The 24,975-nt window shown below is 50.1% G+C and overlaps 1 protein-coding gene across 1 annotated transcript in view; it reads right to left on the bottom strand.

The window, feature by feature from the left end:
- Positions 1-24,975, bottom strand: part of MED26 (mediator complex subunit 26) — a 41,856-nt gene that overhangs the window by 16,018 nt on the left and 863 nt on the right. The gene's annotated exons all lie outside the window — the stretch shown is intronic.

Genomic DNA, 24,975 nt, shown 5'->3' with positions numbered 1-24,975 from the left:
CACATCAAGCTGAAAATGTTACCATTATCTGGACAGTTGGACATGTTTTATTAGAAAAATGTTTTCTAATTTGTTTTCTAATTTCTCCGCACTAGTAAGGTTCAGTAATAAATATGTGAAACCTTTTGTTTGGAAAAAAGAAAAGAAGAAATCACGGCTATCAAAATGCTCACTTCCAAACCCATAAAGTCCTTTTCCATGGCAGGAAATAGATTCCTTACCCCACATACTTCGCTTTATTTATCGGAAGACCCTTCGAATCACAGATGAGCTTGAAACTTTGCCCATGCAAAACAAATCTCTCACAAAAAGAAATGTAAATATGATGGGGGACCTGCAGGGAGCAGTGGCTGGAGCGAAGAGCAGGGCCACACTCCCCTAAATACCTGGCAGAGCCCCCAGGTGCTCAGAGGACAGGGGAGAGACCGTGTGGCAAAGCACACATCCTGGGGCCCACGTGGTACAAAAGTGACCCCTGCCAAGCTCTGGCCCAGCTCCGCACCCACCAGGATCCCTGGAGCCCTTCCCTGGCTGTGGTGTGCCCTCTCTAGGATCCCCCTGGGCCTTCCTGTCACACATCTCTGCAGTGGCTCCCTCCTGCTCCACACACACACAAGCCTTTGCCCTGGCTGTTTCTGCCTCCCCTGGCAAAGCCACGGGTTCCCATCAGGCCGAGGAAGGGACAGCAGATACCACTCCTTCCGCTGCCTGCATCCAACACTGATCCCTGATGGGGCGCCCTTGTCCCTGAACCTAGCCTTTTTCAGGTATGTGCAGCAATCCCCCCAGGCCCCTCCAACTGCGCCTCTGCCAACAAAACCCAAAGCCTGATCAAGAACTCGACACCTCCGTCCCCACAATCAGACCCCAGAGGCCCTGTGAGGAAGCCTTGGCCCCACTTTCTAAACCTCTATCGGCCGTAGGTTCTCTGCCTCCTGCCAGTGGCATCCAAGTGGCTGCCCTCTTGCTGCACTGGCCCCCAAGCATGAGAAGAGGTCTCTGGGGTCCCCCTCCCCAACCTGTTACTCCCAAGAGAAGTCTGCAGCCCTGCTGTTGCAGGAGCACTGCTGGAAGATAGACGAGAAGGAAAGAGCTGGGTTCTTTACAGCTTCCATGAGGCTGACCAGGCACCACTTTACTAAGAAATTCTTACATGGAGCTTTACAAATGATCACCCCCTTTTACATGCAACTAAGGCACTGAGAGGTCACCTAATCTGCCTGAGGGCACACAGCTGTGTTTCGGGGCCAAGCAGCCTGGCTACAAGCACCAGCTCTTCCCCACATGCTCAGCTGCCTCTCACAGCAACACACAGATAAAGCATGGCCGTGGCCTTGAAGGCACTCCGGCCTGGCTGGGCAGGCAGATGCGATTAGAGCACTTCAAAAGGCACAGCAGGCGGGGATGTGAACATGGGATGCTCAGGGTGCCCTGGGGCCTCCCAGGAGGGGGACAGGGAGAGTCTGAAGAGAGAGCAGGAAACTTCAGGCCGGACCAGGAAGGTGAGGACATGCCCGGTGGGGCAGAGGGCAGGGGAGCAGACAAGGCGAGGGGGGACTCTCACAGGCAAGCCACGGCATGGATCTTGGGCTACGCCCAGTGCAGGTCATGATGTGGTCAGATGCAGTTTACACAGCCTGCTCTGGCTGCATGGTGGAGAACTCACAGCTGAGGCAGGGGCACAAATCTGCAGGCACGGCCAGTCTCAGGCGCAGACTGATGTTGAGGAGCGGGGCACGAAGACAGGAGGACTCAGGGGTGCAGAGCAGCAGGCTGCAGAGCCCACCACACGGGCTGGTGGAGAGGAGGGCTGCATGCATGCAGAGACAGGACAGGGCGATTATTGACACCAGAGGGGGTAGGACAACAGTTGCAGCCAGACACCACCAGGGAGTCGCCAAGAGTGTCCTGCTGACATGAGGCTGTTGCCAGGTTCTCTCACTGGGCACGGACTTCCCACTGATCACCTCATTCCACCCATTCTGACGTGCCACCATATTGTCAACCATGAAGGAAAAGATGGTGCCAAATGGAGACACAGCCTGTCCTCAACAATACAGAAATGTGACTGAAACGAGCCCTTCATTCCTTCTCACGGCAACCCTGACCGCAGAAATGGGCAGAGGCGGACGGTCTTCCTCACACTCAGCATGCCACCTGGAACTTGAAGCCATCCCTAACTGTCCTCTCCCCTCAACCATGAACAAAGGGGACCCAAGGCTGGCACACATGGCTTCTCCACCCCACCTCCTTCTGAACGCCACATCCCCTGCTACCTTCCAAACTCAACGCAGAAATCGCAGCTATGGGAGACTCCATTTCTGCGTATGCACCCCCAAAGAACTGAAAGCGGGGACTCAGACAGAGACCTGCACACCCATGTCCACGCCCACGTTCACAGCAGCACTGTTTGCAATCGCTAACACACAGAAGCAACCCGTGTCCATGGACGAATGAATGAGCAAAACATGTCATATCTATAACAGTAACAGAACATTATTCAGCCTTAAAAAGGAAGGAAATCCTGACACATGCTACCACACAATCCTGACACATGCTACCACACAGATGAACTCTGAGGACATTACGCTAAGTGAAATAAGCCAGTCACGAGACGACTGATGAGGGGTGATTCCACTCATACACCGTTGTCAGAGCAATCAAAATCAGAGACAGAACACAGAATGGTGGGTGCCAGAGGCTGGCAGGAGGTGGGGAATGGGCAGTTAGTGTTTAATGGCAGAGTTCAGTTTTGTAAGACAAAGAGAGTCCTGGAGTTGCATGGCGGTGGCGACTGCACAGCAATGTAAATGCTTAAGACCACTGAACCGTACACTTAAAAATGGTTAAGACGGGCCGGGCGTGGTGGCTCCAGGTCAGGAGTTCGAAACCAGCCTGAGCAAGAGCAAGACCCCGTCTCTACTATAAATAGAAAGAAATTAATTGGCCAACTAATATATATAGAAAAAAATGAGCCGGGCATGGTGGCGGATGCTTGTAGTCCCAGCTACTCGGGAGGCTGAGGCAGGAGGATTGCTTGAGCCCAGGAGTTTGAGGTTGCTGTGAGCTAGGTTGACGCCACAGCACTCACTCTAGCCTGGGCAACAAAGCAAGACTCTGTCTCAAAAAAAAAAAAAAAAAAAAAAAGGTTAAGATGGTAAGTTTTATGGGATGTGTATTTTACCACAATTAAAAAAAAAAAATCTGTGGGACCCTGGAAGAGGCCCTGGTGCCTGAGTTTCTAGGAGGTCCTTCTGTCCAGTCTACTATCCCACAGGTATCCTTCCAGTTGCTCCTGGACCCTCTGTTCCTCTTGCTGCAGCTAGCAAGAGCCTCGTGTGCAAATGGACAGGGTAGCCAAAGGAGCTTGGAACCTCCCGCTGAGATGAGAAGTCGTGAGCAAGTCACCTCCCTGTTGACCTTCCCTATCTCTACAATAAGCATGAAAATTGCTCCCTAGTGGGATAGTGGGAGGGATCAAATGGCCATGTGTGAGAACTTACAATGTACATGGTCAGATGTCAGCCAAATGGGGGTCGCCACCTGTGCAATGGGAATCGTCAAAATCATCACCTCTATGGCTATTAAACCAGACAAGTTCATGAGTGCTTGATGGCCTTTCTAAAGGCCAAAGGGCATCCCAGGGAGCTCCAGGCCTACAGCCCCAGTCTCCCACCAATAAACAGCAGGGCCCTAACATTGGCTGCCCCCGTATGTGGGGGACAGACACAGATTGACTCTCCCCCAGGTTCAGCGGGGCAGACCTGCTGGAGCCCATGCCAGCTCTGTCTGCACATGCTCTCACACACCTGGCCTCAGCTGTCCAAGTACGAGAGAGGGGGCCAGGGGAGCCGGGGTGTCAGGGAAGGGTCTCTGGCTCAGTGAATCTCCAGGCAGTGCTGACGGGGCCTCGAGGTTGGAGTATGTATCCTGCGAGCACAAGCTCTGAGCAGAACTGTGGAGGCACCCACCCTGCCTCCAAGGGGCCCCCCGGAAGTTCCCCTCTATATTTGCCACTGTGAAAACCACCACCTAACACTTTCACTGCCTGACAGATCTATGTATGAGTAGAGAGACTCCTTCGGGTGCACAAGAAGTCACACACAAAAATATTCACAAAGCATTGTTGCATCAGCAAAATTCTGGAAGTCAATTCTGTGATAACAAAATAGCTATCACGGAATATTATGGAATAAGTTCAACCCATATGTAAGAGCACAGAAAGCCAGGACATACTACAGAGGGAAGTGAGCTAGCTGCCGAATGACTGCTCTGTGTGCCAGAATTTATTTAAAAACCACAGGCACTGGAGAACATACTCTGCTCATGACACAGGTCCCATGGAGAGGGACAGAAGAAACTGCATTAGGGGAAGTAGTCAAAGGGGACCGTAGCTATAAGCATTTTAATTTTTAAAGGAGGATGTATTTATTACTTGTATACTCAAAAATCAGTGAGAATGAAAGGAAAGAAAACATTTCAGGTGAAGGACTGGCTTAGAAATGTGCAGTGTGCGGGCCACACCTGGATGTGCAGGCCGAGGCTGGACCCCGGGCTCTTCCAGGACCATGAGCACCTGGAGTCTATTCTGCAGGGCGGATTGGCTGGCTCTAAGGACCACACATGGGGTCAGAGACAACAGGTTGCAAGGCACCCCTAGGACTGGTTTGCTGGATGACACCTGCTAGTCACAATAGTTTTTAATAGTGCTTCATTCATCTAAAAGTGTCCTGGATAAGATGTACAGCACAGTCAGAGTAGGCTCACAGCTACTGTGCCCCCACCACTCCACCCCCGGGGGCCACGGGGGTAAAGACACAGTTCCACGGAGTCCTAGAGCTGTAAAGGGGTGAGGCATGGGACATTTTACAGATGTGGAAAGAGACTCAGAAAAACTTAACACCTGTCCAAGGTGACACAAGCCCACAGGCCAGGCTGGGGACCATGGAAACGTGTCTGTCCAGAGCCTCTGTGAGCCCTGCCTGCTTATGAGGGGACAGGGTAACAGCACTGCCCTCCTGTACTGGGTGAGAAAACTAGTAACAACCCGTGGCACATGGCAGGCACCCACCAGCAGTGGTGGTCGTGGTCGAAGGTGGGGCGAGCTGGAGATCGGTAAGGGCCCCTCAGCAGGTGGGAGGGCAGTGGCGGGGAGGGGGGGAGGGTGTGCTTTTAAGTGATGGAAATATTCTACATCTTGACTGTGGTAGTTACAGAGATGTGTGAATTTGTCGAAATGCATCAAAATGTAGCTTCGAGTTCAATAAAAAGACAAATGTGAAAGTACTTTGTCATCATAAGGCACAAGACAGACATCAGCCGTTCATTTCTGCTGCAAAATGTACACTTGAAATAGGTACATTTTGTAGTATGTAAATCAGACCTCAATAAAGGAAACTTTTAAATGAGGGGAGGCAGAATCACGAAGACAGCTAAGAAAGGCCCTAATTACGTTTTTAATGTCTGCAGCTTAAGACACCAGTGCGGGCAGGACACTGATGAGGCCATGGGGGTACTCAGACTGAGATGAGAGCTGAAGGCCACAAGTGACCTGGGAATGAGAAAAGCCCATGAAAAGGAGAGATGGATGTAACAGACAGAAAGACAGCCAGAAGCCTGCTGCACCTGGGGTGTATCTACCTGAACTTTTGTGGGGCTGGTAGAGTGGCCCAGGATGCACCCCCCCACCCCCACATACACAGCAGGAGAGGGGACAGGCACTAGGGTACCCTGCCAGGAATGGAGCCTCCACATTGCCCACTAGAGGAAAGGAGAGGCTCAGCTCGGATGACCGGCCTGCAGGAGGAGATGCCAGCATGATGCAGGAATGGGGAGGAGGGGGGCAGGTGGCAGGCGCTGAGGAAGGAGGGGCCCATGGAGAGGGGCCCGGGATACAGATCCTAGGGAACTGGAAGGAAGGGGCTGGAAGCTCACCCTGCACATGGAAGCCCCTCAGAAATGAAGAGCTGACACTGGCCAGTGGCCTGCCAATCACAAAGTGCTTTCTCACTGTGTCTTCTTATCAAACTCCCGGTGACAAGGAGCTGAAGCTCTGCATCATCGTGTGTGGATATTTGTGCGTGGCAAATCTGTCATCCAGACAGGCCAGCTTTCCTCCTTCCTCCCTCACTCAAAACTCAGGCCTGCCTTGCTCCCTCCCACACTGGACTGCATGCCGGGCAGCGGACAGAGCCAACCTGCAGCTCCCCCTGGGCTCACTGGGAGAGGGCGAGGCTGCTGTGGCTCCTGACTCTCAGAAGAGTGTCTGGCTCTGTAAATGAGGCTGGCACCACTGGGACAAAGCAGCCTGAAGATGCTACGAGTGAGGGTTTCCCGTTTTTGGTGGGGAGGGCAGGAAGAAGATAGAAGCAAACATGGCAGTAGCCATGCTCAAACCCAGAGTGATTTTTTTTATGGTTTGGTGGTGAACAACAGTGCAACAGTGACAGCTGCCATCTGGGAACGGCAGCTGGGTGGGACACAGAGCTGCTCGCGTCTCCCAGGGGGTGGGCACCCGGCACACACTGAGAGGGAACCTACCCGGACTGTACGCTGGGACTGCTGCAGCCAGGAGAGCACAGACACAAGTGTTCATCTGGTCCCTATGTATCTCCTAGGAATAGAAGAATGTACTGTGTGCCTTCGAGGAGGAAGCTAGGGAGTAATCGGGGAGCCCTGTCCTCCAGGGGTTTGCATTCATGTTGGGGAAGGCAAGCAACAAACAAACAAGCAAACCAGACCACTATGAAGGAAATAAACAGTTTGACATATGAGAGGAAGGCTTCCCTCAGGACAACTCAGCCACGAGGCCCAAGAGAACCAGGGGCAGTGAAGCATCTGGAGCAGGTGTCCTCAAACTGCAGCCCGCCGAGGACATTTATCCAGCCTGCTAGGTGTTTTTGCCGCGGCTGCCTGTCCTGCTTAGCAGCCGACTTGTCCTGAGCCCACGGTGCGCATGTGTGGAATGCGCGTCACACTCTCCAACAGCCCTCCAATGGTCTGAGGGACAGTGAACTGCCCCCTATTTAAAAAGTTTGAGGACCCCTGATCTAGAGCAAGCAGCGAGATGGCCCTGCCCCCCTCCAGGGCAGCTGGCTCATCAGGAACCAATGAAGGGCACCGAACATGGCCAACAGGACACTACAACCAAGAGGACTGTCCCAGCAATCAGCTGCAAAGGCACAGACACCATCCTGGACAAGAAGCCCATGGCCCATGGCCCAGCAAGCAGGCCCGGGGGCACAGGGCCCTGGTGGGCAAGGCTCCAGGCCTGAGCCAAATCTCCATCTGCACACATAGCAAAACCTGCTCCTCTGGGGCCTCCACTGTGCCCTTCAGCATCCACACTGGCTACGGGGCAGGGACTGCTCCCCTCTGAAAGCCCACGGTGGTACTTCGATAAATTTTTGGAACCATTATTAAAAACTAAATGACATAAACTTACAATAAGTTCTATTAAAAACAAGACATAATACTTAAAACTCATGACTTCCTACTTAATTTACCACATTTAGTATTATCTAATTCTTGAGGTTATTCTCGACTATCGTATCCGTAGGGAGGAAATGGTGTGCTACTGAGCTCTCTCTTCCCAACTGCACATTCAGTGACATCATGTTAGTAGCTTACAAGCAGCCATGGTGGGGAGTATTTACACCATGGAAATCGGTAAACACTATAAATCAAGGCTTGATTTTATGGGCTGTAAACCAGGAGTCTACAAACTGCAGGGCCACATCCATAACACTGTCTGTTTTTGTAAATAGAGGACTTTTTCTTCTTCGTTTTATATGTTGTTCATTGAAGTGAGATTCACATTAATGTTAACAACAAAGTTGTACTGGAACACAGTCTTGTTCACATATTGTCTATGGCTGCTTTTGTGCTATAAAGGTAGAGGTGCAACAGAGACCCTTTGGCTATATAGCCTGCAAAGCCAAAAATATTCACTATCTGGCCCTTTACAGAAAAGGTTTGCCAACTCTTAGGGTTTAGAAAAGTGTGTCATGCCTGAAGCCTTTACATTGGAAACAGCATAATTGATGAAATATTTTTTTACCATACAGGTATTTGAAAACTACTATCTTATTCAGCAAAGACACCACTTGACTCATTAACTTAAAAGTATCAACCGATATGGCCGGGTGCGGTGGCTCACGCCTGTAATCCTAGCTCTCTGGGAGGCCGAGGCGGCCGGATTGCTCGAGGTCAGGAGTTCGAAACCAGCCTGAGCAAGAGCGAGACCCCGTCTCTACTATAAATAGAAAGAAATTAATTGGCCAACTAACATATATACAAAAAATTAGCCGGGCATGGTGGCGCATGCCTGTTGTCCCAGCTACTTGGGAGGCTGAGGCAGGAGGATTGCTTGAGCCCAGGAGCTTGAGGTTGCTGTGAGCTAGGCTGACGCCACGGCACTCACTCTAGCCTGGGCAACAAAGGGAGACTCTGTCTCAAAAAAAAAAAAAAAAAAAAAAAAAAAAAAGTATCAACCGATAGCCCCCTCAGAACTATACAAAAGCACAGCAAAAGTTAATGAAAACAGCTGATGAGAAGCAACTGGCCATGTGAAATTGACAATAAGGAGTGTTGTACATTTCATTATTATTTGTGAATTGAATGCTACCCATCTTTTAAGTCAGTAAAATGTATAAACTTATGTGCATATACATGTATGTATATATAGATACTTTTTTCTTTCTGTTTTTCTTCCTGGAGAGCTGGTTGTCAAACATTTACCAGCACATCACTGCCTATACCTAAGTATATGCATTATGTAAATTAGGGCTTCATTATTTTGAAGTGTGTGAAACAAAGTCTGAGTGAAACCAAAATCCATTTGCATTATTGTCTTTCAACATTATGTATAAATGAAATGAAGGAAGAATCTGGATTCTTTAGAAAGGCCAACTCATAAATTTTTGAATGTTTACCCAAAAAAAGCTAAGTTTTATCACCTCCTCACACAACAAAAATTTCTCCAGTGATAATCAAAGTCAAGCAAAACAGAAACAAAAAGAAAACCCACACCCTAACACATAAAAGTGATGCCGATGGACACAAGTGCTTTCCTTTTTTTTAAAAAAATTAGTATGATTCAACACAAGTTCAGTATTTAATGTTCCCTAACATTTTGTACTTTCCTGTAATTTACACTGAAGAACCCCAACACACACACCTCTCCCCAGTCCCACTCCAGTTTACCCAGTGCACCTGCGACGCCATGATGTGAAAGGATGACAGTGTGACAGCAGGAGGGCACAGGGCTCCCCATATAGTGGGTGGCCAGAACAGGCCTGAAGGAGTCCCACTGTCACAGAGCTGGGGACGGCCCCGGAGAATCAAGAATGAGGGGACGAGTTCAAGCTGAAGAGAGAAAGAAGGGTCCAAGTCCTGTAGCGCCTGTAGATTGTGTGAATAATGCGGGCAATGGAAAACCACTGAAGGATGTGAAGTGACATAGTGGTGTGATCTGGTTTGAAAGGGGCAAGAGGGAGAGGTGGCTGGGTTGGACTGAGAGGGAGGAAAGAGAAGGGATGGAGAATGCACATTTTGGTGGCAGACCTGCTAGGATTGCAGGTGCACTAGACGACCAAGACAGGCAGAAGGCAGGAGGCTAGGATGACTCCCACGTGCTTCCCAGAGCCATGGGGTGTGGCCCCACGACTTTGTGGAGAAAATCCCTCTCAGTCCTGGTAGGACAGACCCCAGAATGTGAAGGACATGACTGGTGGCCTTGCCTGGAGTGACGTGTTGCACCCCGCCACCCTGAGCCTTCCAGAGGCACGAGAGGGGAAACAGTCCTCTCCGTGGCTGTGCATCGCAGCGGCCTGCAATCCTCTCCACGGATGATTGCTCTCAATAGCTCTCAAGTGCTCTTCAGGCTAAAGCAGTCTACTTTTATTTTCATTTTTTTACAGTTTAAATGAAAAGACAATGGAGCAGAGGGGAAAACAAACCAACCTGTTCCTCCTCCCCCAGCCAACACAACTAAGTACCTCCCGTTTTACTCCAAGTTCTAGTTTTTGTGCCCATCCAGACACCTCTCAATGCGCTCAGCTGACAAAGCTCTCCCGCCCCACCGCGGCCAGGCCTGCCTATTTTCCTAGAGCCTCCAGAATCACTCTTCACAGCTACATGCCATTTGACTCTGTGGATGTACTGTGTTTCCCGAGCTTCTCCCATGACATTTAATTAATAACATTAATGACAATTATTATTTGAACATATCCATTAACATTGTTTAAAATCATCATGCATCTGTAAATAAATTTCCAAGATTAAAATTACTAGGTCAAAGGACGCCTGCATGTTATGCTTCTTGCTACATAGTTTCCAAAAGGGTGACTGTAGCTCTGAGCTCCTGCCAGCAGGGGGAGGGGGGCTGGGAGATGTGAAATAGCAATGGGCCAGCTTAATGTCCAGTCTTGATTACCTGCCAATGCCATTCCTCCACATGTTTGGGGAACAAGGCATATTTTCTGAGTATTAATTATACCAACATTTCTCTGCCCTGTGAGGTCTTGGAGATCTTATGATTGCTAATTCTGAATATGTTCTCTATACAGGAAGGATATTGTTTCCAAAAAGCAATTTCACACACACAACTTTATATTTTGATCGCCCCCATCTACAGCTGCAGCACAGAGGGATTTGGAAAAGTATAGGCAGGGATGGAATCTGACTGTAAATTCAACCTAACCACCTCTTCCAAAGAAGCATGCCTTTCCTTCCTGAAGTCTGGGATTTTGTTCTACTACCAATTTCCTCCTGTTTCTCCCCCCAGGGAGCTTTTAGAAATGTGTAAATTAAGCAAGTTGTCTTGTAACTACTCATTGCTGACACTAAAGGAAAGGCTATCTTTGAGAAAGAACAGCATTCATGAAAACCGAAGGTGAATATCTACAAACTCATATGGGGAATAACACCCCCTCACCTCGCCCCGGAAAGTAGGGAAGGGGCTTATACGTGTTCATCGCCTAGTAGGTGCGCAGCAATTTCCTTTCAGGCAATGTTTACCTTCAGCAGGGTAGGAACCATCCTCACTTTATAGATGACAACACTAATGAGCAAATGTTTGATATGATTTGTCCAGAGACATACAACTCTTGAGACACAGCTGTGGAGATATGAACCCAGGTCTAACTGTAAAATAAAACACTTGCATATTAAACACTTTTATGTGTATTGTCCTTTGTTGGGGGGGGTGACTCAGAGGATTTCTAGTTGACTGTTAAGCCCCAGTCATCACCATACACTGAAGAAATGAGAAGGCTCTCCTTTCTCAGGAGAAAAGACCCCGGGAACTGAAACTGACACAGCTCAGGGGCGCTGAAGACATTACAGACTATGTCTGGCTGGGGAAGGGACAGGGGACCTTCTGCATGCCCTGCCAGGCCAGATACAACCTCCTCCCCTATTTCGCAAGTGGAAAAAGCATAGCCCCCAGCTGTCCCCAAAGCACAGGCAACTCAAGGCCCTCCAAGGGCGCTGTCCAAGAGGTGTAGCCCCCCCTTCTCCCTGCAGTGGGTGGCAGTGCTTGTTGCCACAGAATGAAAGCAAAGGTTCTGAGGGCAGAAGCTGGCTCACATCTCACAACTGCATGGAGGCCAGCAACTGAACATCACTAAGCTTCAGTTTCCTCACCTATAAAATGGGATGATTCCCAGCAAAGAGTGAGCACACAGCTGTTGTCCTTGTAACTGTTTCTGTTACCGCTTCAGGATAAAGTTCCTACTGAGAGAAATCCTTATAAAGATCCACACCAAAGGATGTTGAGCACTTGGTTTGTTAAGTGGCATTGGTCACTAGATTCAGTGAGACCCTTTAGACTTGGTGATGTAACTCCAGCCTGCAGGTCTATTAACCACTGTGGGGTTTAAATCCTGCATTGGCTCCTTCCACTGCACGACCTCGCGCAAAGACAACCCCTCTAACTCCTTTCCTCATCTATAACGGGAACAGGTCCAGCTCCCTTGTAATCGAGGTGACTAAGTGGAGGCCAGGCACTATGCCAGGCACCCAACATGCCCCATGCCCTACAGAACGATACCACCAGCTGATGGCACCATCAGCCCCATGTCACAGATAAAGAGACGGAGGCTCGCAGACATTAAGAGATTCACTCCAAGGTCATGCTGGAAGAAGAAGGACCCAAAGCCTCTGTACTAAGGTCCAGAACCCTCCGCTAAGGGGAGTCCCTGCCCAGGCCTGGCTAGAGGGAGGGGGCATGCACACTCCTGTCGGCTTGAGGGTTCACATACCACTGTCCTGTCAACAGCCCTCAGAACCCCCAGGTCTGGTGGAACTGAGCAATGCACATAGGACAGACCTGGTGCCCACATGCCGACCATGCCACTGCGGCTCCAAGAGACCCCACACGCCACGGGAGGAACCCGAGGGGCTGAAATCTGAAGAAGGCCAAGCAGCCATCATGGGGAACAGGGAGCTTCCTCCGGAAATCCAGCCACCCCAACCCCAATACTCATGAGCTGTGTGGCTATTCTGCTCAGGCTTGATTAAACCTGAATTCTTTCCCTAAACCCCACCTGGTCCTCTCAGGTTAGGCACTGTTGCGTTCCTCATCTGTACCTTGTCGTTTGTGAGTTGGTTGCTGGCTCTAATAGAATGAATGGGCTCACTACACACCAGCAAGGAAAGAACCAGCCAGTCCCTGCCTTCAAGGGAAATGGGGTGGTGGCAGTGTGTGTGTGTGGGGGGGATATGACAGGCATGGCGGACCAGTTACAGGAGGTGCTGCAGGGAACACAGGACCAAGATGCCAGGAATAGTCAGAAGACAGGGCTGCTGATGGCCCCCTGGGACAGCTGGCACTGGCCTTTCTGGGGAAGGCACTCTAGACCCTGAGAGGTAGGGAGGAAGAAGCTGGCTGAAGGAGGGAGGGAGGGAGGGAGGGAAAGAGGGGAGGAAGGAGAGGGGGCTGGCAATCGGGTGGGGGTACACAAGCAGATCCAGAGCTGACGGATGAGAGCTGAGTGAAGCTGCAGCAGGGAGCAAGAGAGGCTGCCTGAGCCTGAGCCTGGGGCACAGTGTGTTCTGATGATTCTGTGTAGCATCTCCTGGTTGCAAGTGACAGAAAAGCCAGCTCAAATGGGTCTAATCAAGAAAGGAAGCCATGGTCTCATACAGCTGAAAGTTCAGGGCAAGGCTCACTTCAGGCCGCACTCCTCTGGGCTGGCCTCACTCCTGGACAGGCCCTCTCCCCAGGCAGCAAAACCCAGCGGCAACCAGCTTATACCCTTTCCCTTTTCTAGTCCCCTCACTGACTCTAGCAACGTGCTAAACTTTCACAGGCTCTGATTGGGTCACAGGTCTATCCCCAAACCAATCACTGCCCAGAAAGATGAAGCCCCACGACTGCCCAGTTCCGAGTCACTAACCATCCAATGGGCATGCACTGGGACGCAGAAACCAGGAAGGCAATGGGAACTGGTGGACTGCCCACCACCAAGCCTGTGTGTCATTAGCTACCATGCATGTCAGCACCCAGGATGCTTCAGGCATGGGGCAACGTCCCATTCTCAACAGCCTTCCTATGCAGCAGTATTTACACCCTTCTGGAAAAACAGGCTGCAAACCTAACCTTGTCCAAGGTTGCAAGTGAACAGCAGAGTCAAGGTTCCAACTCAGTTACGCGCAAGTCTTCTACCCAGGAGAAAGACCGTCTTCTCCACTATATACTACCCAAAGAGCCCGGACTCTATCCGATCAGCGACCCAACCCCAACAGAAGAAGTGAAACATCCCAATCTGTTTTTAGGCACTCACTGAGGCTGGCACAAAGGAGGCAGGAGACTGGCTGGAAGGTGGCTACACTAGACACCCCCAGGGATCTGGCCTGCAGGAAGGGGGACCCCAGGACGGCCCTAAGGTGGCCCACAGAGTGGTGTGGATAGTGGCACCACCAATGGATGCAGCACAGCACGCAGAGAGCAGGTGCGAGGCGCAGATGGCAGGAAGGCGCACCTGCTTGGGAGAAGGCTGCCTGGACACCCAGGCACAGGAGTCAGTGCTGGAGAGTGAGTGTCCAGGTGTCATGGAAGTTGTGCCTCTGAGAGCACCTGAGGAAAGTCTTACAGACCAGACAAGGCCCACACGCAGTGCTGGGCAAGCCAAAACGCCCAGAGGGGCAGCATGCCCCAGTGGAACGGGGTGCGGAAAGAACAGAAAGACCAGCACTGCAAGGTGCAGGAGGCCATGGGGCAGACACTCCTGGCTGTTAGGCCTCATCATTCCCACAGAGAGTGTTCATTCGGCACCAATAGCATGGCAAAGAGGACAGCACAGCGACCCAGGAAGACAACCTGGAGTGACAAACACAAGCATCCTCATGCACAAGGAGAGCTCAACTTACAAAGCTGATGATGCCACTTCCTATTTCCCAATCTGGGGGAGCCCACCACCACTTGACTGGATAGGAAACCACGTCCCCATGCCCTCAACACAGCAGCAGCATCCCCATGGCAACAAGGCAGCGCCCACCAGTCACACCCCCTAACTCCTCATTGGGCTGCCAGTGTTCAGAGAGGTAACGTGTGAGTCTTCCACTGCACCATCTGCCGCAAATACACACTGCCAAGAACACCAGAAGACCGAGGTGCCCTGGTCCCCCACCCCAGTCCAGGGTTCTCACCCTTTCCCTTCCAGCACACAGGGCTGCGGCAGCCTGGGGCACATATTGTTTCCCTTGCACAGCAGACCCTGTTCCTTCTGGAATCTCCTCCCCAACTTCCTGTGGGCACTACCACTTTCTTACAAGCCCCCCCCCCCCCGCCCCCAGCTCCCAGCTCCACCCTCAAGCCAAGCCAAAGTGCTTCTCTAGGAGTTTCCAGACTGGAAACAAGAAAGTAAATCCTCTTTACAATCGCTTAGTTTTCAAGAGGTCAAACCCAGGAGCTGCTGCCTTTGCCAACATGCCCATGCACCAGACAGACAGACAGACAGACAGACAGACACACACACACACACACACACACACACACACACAGTGCCCAGTACGGGACACAGAACAGTTTCCCTCTCTTTCCTCCCTACCCCAATTTCAAATAGCACTTTTAAACTCAGTGAGCAGAGGAGGGGAAAAGGATTAAAAGCAAATGCAGGAAGAGCTCACAGAACACCCAAGAGGCAATGCTTATGCTCTTCTGTGAGAAGTTAGGTTCCTGCACTCAGTGGCCACCTTTGCTTGTCGACCAACCTTCAAAGTGAGAACTTAAATGCTTGAGAAGCTCACTTAAAATAGAAGTGAAGTACCCATTCACAAACCTTTTCCTCACAGATGAATCTAAAACTTAACACAAGGCCCAATTCTGTCAGTGCCAGGCCACCAGCACCCAGCAAAAGGGAGCGTAGATGTCAACTTCTGGTGCTTGCTGAGAGTCCCTCAGAAACACAGGGAGGGCAAATACGGAGGCTGCGAAGAAAGATCATTTGACCCTACCCCTTTCCATGAACCTATGAGAAGAAGTCAGGCCCAGAGATGCAGGTACCAGTTTTCGGTTATCCATGCTAACCAGGGGGAGGGACAGACAAGAGGAAATAGGCAGGACAATCAGACTCAACAGACCTCCTAGTCCCCGTGCAGGGCCTGTAAGTCCAGAGAAGCTGCAGATCTTGCCTGGAGGCCTGAGCAATGCGGGCTGCATGAACCACACCACCTGCCTCCCGCATGGCCTGTCCTGGCAGTTACAGAAGCACCAGGAGACATCACTGGGACAGGAAGAAAAAACAGCAGCATGCAAGACCCTCCGCAGCCCAGGACAGGGACTGAAGCTGCAGCCAGCCAGCACCTGCACTAGGATAATGTTAACAGCGGGGCACCCAAGGGCGACCACAAGCAAATTCAGGTTCTGCGGTTCAACCAGAACGAACAGACACTCAGAACTCCGCGCCGTGACCTCACACCATCCAAACCACCTTGGAAGGCTTATTCTAGACTTTCCTTTTCAGTTACTTTCATTTTGCCTTCTGGATCCAACTCTCCTAGGCCCAGCACTAAGCTCAACTATTTGATCATCACATTGATCAAATCAGCACCCACCCACGGACATCGACCCCATCACCCCTTCTCCCATTAACAGGACCCTGTCTCCTGGGAACATCCCCTCTATTCTGTGCCTGTTTGAGCAGAACTAACTAACGCCATGCTCAGATTAGAAGTGAACCAATCAACACACCCTGGTAATTCAATCACCGCCTGGAGAAGGCACAAGGAGATGTTTGCTGGGACTGCTGGGAAAGAGTCAGGAGTTCAATGAGGGAAAATCTGGAAGCTGCCAAGGAGGGAGACGCCGCACAATGTGAAGGCACCACCACCAGAGATGGATAGAGAAAAACCAGGTCCTCACCTGACAGCAGACTCACCTTTTAGCCTGCGAGTAACAATCAGCCCCTTTTGTCTATCTAAGCTCCTACCACCAGTGCAGTGCTAACCTCCCTGGGGGGCTAGATGGGCCGCAGAGTCAGTAAAGGAAGTGCAGACGGGGGCTCTGCCAGCAACCAGCTAACTGCACACAGAAGGAAACAAGGTGAACCAATTAGCCCAAAAGGTAAGCTGCTCTTATTTTATATCCCTTCACATCAGCACCACAGGCCCCAACAGACAGCGCTGAAAAGCCAGCTTGCCAGCAGCCTGCCTGAGCACCTTGCGAGATGCACCGAGGGGGTGAATAACATTGGGCAGCATCTATTGTAAACGGCTTCTGGGAGGGCTGGCCTAAGAATGGGAAGGCTGTTCGCTACCATGGTAACTACCACATTACCCTGGGGAAAGAGGATGTGGCCACCGCCCTGCACCCCAACCCAAGCTGGGACAGGTACCCGATGACAAGGAGTAGGGGAAGCAAAACGAGCCATCAAGGGGATAAAACCACCCAGCCCCAGTGTGTGCAGGTGCCTGACTGCCCAGAGAGCCAAATGTGACTCGGAGCACAGGCAGGGCGTGGAGAAGAGTGTGCTGCTCCAGGGCCTGGGGACGCACTGCCAGCCTACCGGGCTTGATGTGGGCCACGGTCGCGCGTACCAAAGTCTGACACTGACACCTGCACCATGGAACCCCCCCCACCAGAGTCAAGGCCAGGCACCGCCAACCGCCTACGAAATCATGCTATGCACACAGTGTACAAGTGACCAGGGTCTCTACGGCAGCCATGAGGCTGACCCACCATCGGGTGTGGCCAGGAGAAAGCAGCACCCCACTTTCCACAGCAAATGAAAAACCTGGGGGGTATGTGTGTCCAGGAATGTCATATGTTTTTTCACTTGACCAAAAAAGGCCAAAGGTTCCCTGGGAAGCTAGGCTTCACAGAGGTGGCATTTGAACACTGCCCAGGGACCACAGACAGGCAGGGATCTAAGCTCAAGCACTGTCTTCTCTGTCAGTGGTGAAAAATGCCAGCCAAGAAACAAAAAGAGGAAACACCTCACACCTCTTCCTCAGCCAGTTCCAGGGACAGCACAGGGCATTTCAGGGGCAACCTTCCTCCTCCTAGCCTGGAGTAAAAATGTCTCAAACACAAACCTGGTGTAAAGCTCTGGACCCAGGCAGGAAAGGGGACTGCCTGTGATGTAGGTACCCACTGCCCTCTTGCAGGTGACATGGGAGGCAGCTAGCAGGTGGGTATGTTCCAATCCCTTCTAGCTGTGTGTGCCGAGCCTCAGTTTCCTTGCTGGCATCTGCCTCCTAGGGTCGCTGTGCAGAATGAATGTGTTTTGAATGCACAGGAAGTGCTAAAAACTGCCAGCACCTATGACCTGCTCCGTAGGCACTCGCAGCCCGTTCCCAAGACTGGCCCCTTTCATAGGAAGAGCACCAAGCATCCGAGCACCCACAGGCTATGGAAGTTCTAGATTCTTGGGGAGTAACTCATGCTCCACTACCAAGGAGCCTGCAATCCCATGGAAAACGAGATCAACCAGACCTGTTATCAGCAGGTGCACGGGGCTTAAAATGATGAACAGTGCCTGAGGGAGACATCTTGGGTTAAACCAGGCAAGGTTTCAGGAAAGGGAGAGAAGTAGGGACTACAACGGAGGCTCCCAACCAGGGACAGTGCAAAGGTCAAATCCTAGGTGCCATACACACACACAAGGTCTGTTTTCAGAGTTAAGTAGATACTGTTCTGATGACAAGACAGAACTTCATTTCAAAGCATGACTGGATTAGGATTAGCTTCCGATCTTGAATTTTCTGGGAAAGTATTCAAAGCATACCTGATGTTATGTGGAAGTTTCTGAAAGTCTCTGATAATGAAAGTGGATTCTCAAAGTCAAAAAGGTTTGGAGCCACTACAGGTTAGAGGAATTTAAAGGGAGAAAGGTTGAAGGAAGTGGGAAGAGAATAGAAGTTAAAAATGTAACATCTGAAACCCCTTCATATTTGTACAGTTAAACTTTAGAAGATGCAATGGAGTTCAGCTTCCAGGCCAGGCACCCTTGACGTGGGGAGGGAGAGACTGCCATTGGTAAGCCCACCAGCGTAAGAGCCACCCAGTGCTGGAGTCAGGAACTTCTGGTTCCCTCATCTGTGACACTGGACAAGTCACTTAATCTCTCCTTGCCTCTAAAATGAAGACAGAGCACCTATGTTAGAAATAGTTCAGAGTAGGCCGGGCGCTGTGGCTCACGCCTGTAATCCTAGCTCTTGGGAGGCCGAGGCGGGCGGATTGCTCGAGGTCAGGAGTTCGAAACCAGCCTGAGCAAGAGCGAGACCCCGTCTCTACTATAAATAGAAAGAAATTAATTGGCCAACTGATATATATATAAAAAATTAGCCGGGCATGGTGGCGCATGCCTGTAGTCCCAGCTACCCGGGAGGCTGAGGCAGAAGGATCACTCGAGCCCAGGAGTTTGAGGTTGCTGTGAGCTAGGCTGACGCCACGGCACTCACTCTAGCCTGGGCAACAAAGTGAGACTCTGTCTCAAAAAAAAAAAAAAAAAAAAAGAAATAGTTCAGAGCACCAACCACATGCTCCACACAGCACCTGGGACGCAGTTAAGTGCTGTCCAGCACAGAAGACCACTGCTAGCACACGGGAGACCACACCTGCTCCGAATGCAGAGGAAACCTCCCGATGAGCCCCTTGAGGCTTTCCAAGACTCATTTTCCTCCAAAGGCTGAATCCAAGAAACTTTTTTGCAGTCCAAACGGCATTCAAAGGGCTTTAACCTCAAGGGCCTGGCAGTCCTTGAGATGTGAGTCCCCAGAGGGCAGCTGGCACATCCCCTGACATGGCCCTTCTCTTTAACAGGCTCCACTCAGGATCACAGAACTTCTGGGAATTTGGACAGACACAGAGAGCAAGGGCCTAGGCAGGGCCCACATGTGTCCGCACCCCCACCTCAAACAGCTGCCCTGGGCTGTCTAGACAGCTCTGACAATAATCCAGAGCTGCCCCAAACAGCAGAGCTTTCCTCCCAGGAACTCCCACCTTCCTGGCCTCAACTGTGCCCCTACAGCGTCACACAGCAAACCTCACCCAGAGGGTGGGTACAGGAACACTTCAAATGCTAGCAACAGCCCCCCACACACGCCACTCCCCTTCAAACCCAGACACCCTCACTGAACTCACAGAGCTTGACATCTGCACACATCCCATCCCGTGGTGAGAGGGCAAACTGCTCCGTAATCCTTTCTTCCAGCTCTCACTGCCTACACCTGAGTGTAAAACTTTTCATTTGGAATTTCTGCATGATGGAATATTCTAGAAAGCCATTTCCCACTCTTAAGAATTCTGAAGTGTCTAGAAATAAGACACGGGGGAAACTGTTTCATTTGGACTTGAAAGCTGTAGCCCTGTCAGTCCTCCCCTACCCCACCCAAGCAGCTCATGCCCACACTTTACAGCTGCCATCCCACAAGGCTCCAGGACCCTGGAGGGTGGGAGCTGGGCACCTTCAGGACTGCATCCTCTGCGCCAGCATCACAGCACTTGTTAGAAATGTCTACTCAACTGCTCAGCTACCTTTCTCAGTTTTACCATGCTTCTCCTTACACAGCATGTATCAGCTGGTGACTGCGATATAGCTGCATTGCCTCTCAAAACCTGGAATTCATCTAGAAAATACTTTCAAACACAGCATGAAGACTATCAGTAGGTAGACCTTACTCAGGAAATGCTTCCTAGTTCACAGCATCCCTGTGTTAGGTTGACATGTGTCCTGAGAGTGAAAAGGAGCAGTTTCGGAAAGGTGTCCTTAGCAAGGGTGCTAGCAAGGCCACATCAAGAATGCACTGCCTTTGCTGCCACCCACCCAAACTCAGTCACCCATTCTGACAACCAGCCACTGGGCCCTGAAAGGACTAGGGAGACCCAGGACAGCCCACCACTGGGATAAAAAGGCAAAGCACAACGCCTACTGACAGGGACAGAGCAGCCAGCTTCCAGAAGGAGATTTCTAGTGGGGGAGCAGGCAGGAGACCCACCCGCTAGACTGCAGTCACCAGGAGACCAAGCCACGTCGATTCTAGTTAAACTGGAGTTCCGTCTGAGAAGAATCAAAATCAAAGCCAAGGTGAGCCAGCTGCCCCTCCTTCACGTAACTCTGAGCTTGGCTCCCTGGGAGTGCGGGACAGGGGTGGATGGGGGCTTGGGAGGGTTGTGACCTATCGCACACTACTGCATCTTGAGCCCAGGAGCTGAGGGGACCGTGGGCGCCTTTTTACATCTGTATCCAGGACAAAAGCCCACAGGCTGGTCTTGGACAGTCCTCTAGGACCTTCAGCTAGGACAACATACTCCAAGGACTACCTGGAAACCTCCGTGAGGACAAACTGTAAATTCCACCTTCTCCCGAGGGGCAGAGTAACAAACAAGGATTTACACCTGTTTCACAAGCAACATTGTTACCTCGCTGTTTCCCAAAGCCATAGAACCCAACACTTCCTCTGGCCATCCTGGCCACAGTATACAGAGCAAGAACAGGAATGTCACTGAATCCGGGCAATTGGCAGGATCAGGCAACATCCACACGTTTGGGTTTCATGTCCTCTAATATATTGGAGAGGGTGAGAATTCAGTCCTCCATTTTGCAATTTTACAATTCCTCTTGCCTGTAGGATCAATGGCATTTTAAATTATTATCAAAAGTGCTGCAATCCTGTAGCAGAAAGTGAAGTGAACACACAAGATTCACAGAAAGTTCCAAGCCAGCTGGCAGTTTCCACACCATGGTCCAGCCCAGGAGTCTGTCAGTGACAGAGACCTTAAGATGTTTATGGGACAGGCTGTCTCATATTGTCGCCTGTTAGATCTATCACAGGTAAATCTAGCCCCAGCTGTAATCTCATATAAACTTGCTTGGGACGTAACAGGCTCCCCACGTCTTTTCTTACCAGCTCAAGAACCCTACTCGCGCCTCTTCTGAGGCTGTTTCTCAAAAGCAGTGAGGTGGGGTTTAGAGTCGAAAAGACTGTCACTTAATAACTTTGGGTAAGTCCCTAACTTTGGGTCCTTCACCTCCCATTAAGTAAGAAGCAAAAGCATCCTGTCCCCTGCTGGCGGCAGGAGATACCCACCGAACAGCACCTAGATCCAGATGCTGTTGGCTTCTGCGCCTGTCAAGAGGGAGACTGACTTCGGCCCACGCCCTCTTCCGAGGCTGCTGGGAGAAAGCGGAACACTCTGTGAGGGTGCTGCGCAAACTAACATACATGTTAAATGTGCCTCTCTGTTTCGAATTTCATCATTTGAGAAAGTTCAAACAATGTCCCTTGCAAGGATATTAAAAAAAAAAAAAAGAACAGTTTTTAAAAAAATCTTCTAGAACAATTCATGTTAGCCTCTGCTGTCTCTTCCAGACTCTGAACCTGGATCTGGAAGGAGCTTTATGGGGCACATCCATCAGTTTCCAATCCCATTATGCAAACAAAAAACCTACAGGCCAGCGAAGCTAAGCAATGTCTTAACCTTCTAATTCCTAGGTGGGAAAATTATCTTTCCTGCGTGTATCTCTCTGCAAAGTCCCTTGGTCGCCTCCCCTTGGCTCCTGATGCCTGCAGAACTGTGAGGAAGAAAGCAGCTCCTGAGGGGGTTCCCAATCCAGAGCCTGATGGCTGGGAGGCATTTACACAGACCTCCTGGGCTAGCTCAAGTCCCTCTTTTCCGCAGGGCCTTCTCGGCCTCTCCCTGCTCTGAATACAGGGACACTCACCTGCATTTGGCAAGCCCTGCCCTGTGCTGCCATTTAATTTGTCATGGGGATGTGGTACTCTCTGCTATCTCTGTCAGACTGTTTCTCTAAAAGCTAAGTCTGTTAACTGATTTAACATGTGTGTTCCTCACGGTTCCACAGAGTAGGATCTCAAGCCACCTGTGGTTCTTTTACTCTCCCAAGTTCTGCACTAGAATATTCCATGACTGAAATTTTGAGCATAGAGCAGTCACCAAGCCTTCTTTGTAAGAGAGTTCAAATGTAGCTCCTCAGCCATAGGTCCAAGAAGGATGCTAGCATTCAGTCAGTTTAACCGGCACAGAGAAATTGTGCCTAACGCTTCTGCTCTAAAGGGAGAAGACACGAAATGAAACATCCTCAAGAATCCACATTCTGCTGGGGAAGACAGCCTGTACTTTCATAAAGCAATGAAATGCCCAATACAAATGGGAATCTAGTCCCCTGCTGAGGAGACTCTTGGGGGGGAACCTGTTAGAACTTTTGTGCACGAGTAAGATACAGTCCTTAACTTTACCCAGAATGCAGCAAAATTAAGCTGGAACAATCATGCACATACTGCACTTCAGAGAGATTTTCAACACCCTGGGCTAACGCTACCAGGAAAAGAGTAAGGCTTCATCTGTTCTGAAAAACTGTTAGTTGCCTTTTGAAAAGGAGAGTAGAGCATTTACTTTATCACTGAATTGGCAGAAATTATTAACTCTGAGCCAACTGCTATAGAACTTCAAATAGGTACTCCAGAGATTAAAACTTAGAGCAAAGAAACAACTTTCCTCTTAAAAACTCCTTTGTCAAGGAGATGGTCGGTATACATTACGTCGTCACTTTCCTAACTTTGTAGATTTTAGGTCAGCTGCCTGACACTGATTTTTCAAGCAATAGCTAAGTTTGTTAACCATAATTGCATGCCCATAAAGGTAAGCGTTACATGACACAATTCTCTGTCGCTTCTCTCAGAAGAGGTTTAATTTTAGTGTTGGTTTTTCAACACTGTCCCCATTTTTTTTTCCACGAGCATCTTAAATATGTGTCAACTAACTATCCAGTAGTGGAGTTCATGACTGGACAAGACGAAGAGAGAGTTGTGAGCCAGTAATGCCTGTGCTGGAGCCATCCCGCTCTCACCTGAGCCCAGATGCACCCGAGAGAAACTACAGATGCACACACATGCTGAGCTGTCATGCCACCTCCACTGGCAACCTTGTCCACCGAAGCTCTGAGTTTCTAGGCAGTGTTCGCCCAAAGCCATGCTCCTGTCAAATGGCTCTTTACAATACTCAAGGACAGTCACTGACAATGGCAGCATTTAAAAAAGGCACTTTCCTTATCATTCAAAGAGACAATTTCCCAATTCAATCCACCACACATTAGAAGGATTCTACCCACATCCATTACTGAAGTCCCCCCAAATTAGCCATATGAAATGTGAATTCCAGGCCATGTGACCTAACTATGGGTCTATGTAACATTTCTGCACACGCTAAGATACTGGAAACTAAGGTTTGTTCCCTCCTCCTCTCTATTCTAGACCAAGGAACCCTTTAGATTAGATTAATTTAAAACCCCTGAAGGCAGTACCCCACCTAATCTATAGCACCCTGACTGCCTGTCAAAGTGCCTCTTGATCCTAAAGCTTTCCTAGGTGGCATTAAGGATCGGTGCTAATATCTCAGCAACTTCTCAGATTCTTCTGAAGGTAAGTGAATGTGTGGAATTCAAGAAATTACACCCTGGCTCCACAAAAGATGCAAAAGTCACTAAGGCTATTTTTTCATGTCACTTCTTTTATCCCCTAATATTTCAGTCTTAGAATTGCAGTGGCACCATTTACTGCAAAAAGGACATTCTAGAAGGTTTTATATAGCCTGTGGCCACTCCACCCTTCAAATCACAACAAAAATGTATATAATGTTTGTTAAAGACAATTACCATCAAGTCAATTTTAACGGGAATGGAAGACCAGAGGTAAGATGATTACATATATTAAAGCAATCAGAGCCCTAAAATGATCACAACCCCTCAATCTCTACCAACATTGTACAAACCAATGTGAATTATCCAAAAATATCAGAGTTAAGCACATAAGAGTAATTAGCCAAGCTCACTTTAAAGAAAAGCAAAAGCTCCTACTGTGAGAGAAACCTGAGTTACCTGGCCAAGCCCAAGATGACTTTTTCTTCCATCCACAGCATATTAAAAAGTGGTATCAATGGCCACTTCCTGGTCTCCCTGCAAATACTGGGCTCACTTCATACCTGGATGCCGCTATACTTTCCTATTGCCCTGTTCCTACCACAGGGAAAAATGACCCCTATTGCCAATAAATCCTTGGAGAAAATGTGCGAAAGGATCAGTCTTCCCCTACACACATACACAAACATACACCCGGAGGGGGAGGGGAGATTCCCTCTGCAAACAGTAGCCTCAGCAAAGGGGCACCTCAGAAAGCGACACCCTGGAGTTAACCCTGACAGCCTAGGTCACAAACCACCAGGCTGAGACCCCCAGGCCAGGAAAAGGGACAACCAAAACAGGGCTCTTGGGTGAACAAGAGAGAAAACAATCACCTCTAATTCGCTACCCAAAAAATGGGGCTATGGCTCGGTCAGAGGCACTTAGGCCCAGAAAGGCAACAGGAAGGATCCCACCCTCCCCAAGATCATCCTTCGTCGACAGCAACCCCAAGAGGGATTGGGCACAGTCATGTCCAGTCGCAGAACGGAGGGGCACTCTCCACGTACCCTGGGCACGCAGCTAGGGGGTCAAAACAGGCTGAGGGTTCTCT

This window comes from Microcebus murinus, chromosome 4, assembly GCF_040939455.1.
Source record: "Microcebus murinus isolate Inina chromosome 4, M.murinus_Inina_mat1.0, whole genome shotgun sequence".
NCBI lineage: Eukaryota > Metazoa > Chordata > Mammalia > Primates > Cheirogaleidae > Microcebus > Microcebus murinus.
Note: the sequence above shows the minus strand (reverse complement) of the source record. Positions and strands in the feature narration are given on the sequence as shown.